Below are 1,810 nucleotides of genomic sequence, written 5' to 3' on the forward strand. Positions count from 1 at the left end.
AGTTCATTAATTTTTGTTTTTTTTGAAAGGCAGAGAAGCAGAAAGATAGAGACCTTCTGCTTTACTCACCAAATGCCTGCAGCCAGGCCAAAGCCAGGAGCCGGTAGTCCAATTGGGGTCTTCCACGGGATGGCAGGGCCCAAGCACTTGAGCCATCACCCGAAGTGGGCCGAAGCCGGGAGCTCCTCCAGCGGGAGGGGCTGACTCCTACCAGGCCCCCTGATGTGTGATGTGGGCGTACCACCGTATAGGTGCTCCCCCATCGCCATTAACAGCACTTACTGTCTTATCTCCTGTGGTCAGCATGAGCGTGTGCCTCAATGTGATTTGACAATTAAAATAATGGACCACCTGCATTTAAAAATGCTGTCATGGTTGTAAATTAACTTCCGGGGCAGATGACATCTGATCTCAAAGAGGGAATAGCAACTCCATAAAAGAACACACTGACTTAACAAGTTCAGAGTGGAGCTCTGTGGAGAGGGGCCCCAGGACAGAGTAGAGTCAGGGAAGATGTCCCAGAGGAAAGAGTAGAAAAGGTGGGGCTCCTTCCATGTGGAGACAGGGCTTGTGCTTGGCTACAACCTCATGAATGTGCCAGGGGAAAGAAGAAAAAAGCCGAGAATCAGAAAACCCCATTGAAGGGAAGCGAGCAGGTCTGTAGCAAGGAGCACATGTGAGTGGGCGCGATGAGGTGTTGCCTCAGCTGGGAGAGCTGCAATGGCCTCAGTAGGGCCACAGCTGCAACTGCCGCAGCGGGGCCACAGCTGCAACTGCCTCAGCGGGGCCACAGCTGCAACGGCCTCAGCTCAGCAGGGCCACAGCTGCACTGGCCCAGGGCCACAGCTGCAACGGCCTCAGCGGGGCCACAGCTGCAACGGTCTCAGCTCAGCAGGGCCACAGCTGCACTGGCCCAGGGCCACAGCTGCAACGGCCTCAGCGGGGCCACAGCTGCAACGGTCTCAGCTCAGCAGGGCCACAGCTGCACTGGCCCAGGGCCACAGCTGCAACGGCCTCAGCGGGGCCACAGCTGCAACGGTCTCAGCTCAGCAGGGCCACAGCTGCACTGGCCCAGGGCCACAGCTGCAACGGCCTCAGCGGGACCACAGCTGCCGCTCTTTTTGCAAAGGGTGGGCTCTAAAGTAAGCCCAATTCCAACTCACATTCTTACTGGCCGAAAAAATTTAACAGGGCAGAATTCAATCCAAACATTCCTTTCCTACACTTAATTAATCTTTCTAAAGAGTTATTTTATTTATTTATTAAATATTTATTTATTTTATTGGGAAGTCAGACTTACAGACTGGAGAAAGAGAAAGATCTTCCATCCACTGGTTAACTCCCTAGTGGCCACAACAGACAGAGGTGACCTGATCTGAAGCCAGGAGCCAGGAGCCTCTTCCGGGTCTCCCATGTGGGCACAGGGTCCCAAGGCCTGGGGCCATCCCCAACCACTTTCCAAGCCCATAAGCAGGGAGCTGGAAGGGAAGTGGAGCAACCAGAACAAGACCCAGTGCCCAAATGGGATTCTGGTATATGCAAGGAGAGGACTTTAGCCACTAGGCTATCATGCCAGGCCCAGAGAGTTATTTTATCTTATTTAGAAAGCAGATTTACAAAGAGACGGAAAAATTTATCCCTTGTGTTTATCCCCAGATGGCTGCGACAGCCAGAGCCAGGTCCTCCAGATCTTCGGCATGGGTGCAGGAGCCCAAGACATCCTCCACTGTCTGCTCTTGTCCTCAGCAGGGACCGGATTGGGGGCAGAACGGCCAGGACTCAAACCGGTGACCATACGGGATGCCGGCAC

The sequence above is a fragment of the Ochotona curzoniae genome, unplaced genomic scaffold, assembly GCF_017591425.1.
Source record: "Ochotona curzoniae isolate NIBS_2020 unplaced genomic scaffold, NIBS_Ocur_1.0 contig_3520, whole genome shotgun sequence".
In the NCBI taxonomy this organism is placed as follows: domain Eukaryota; kingdom Metazoa; phylum Chordata; class Mammalia; order Lagomorpha; family Ochotonidae; genus Ochotona; species Ochotona curzoniae.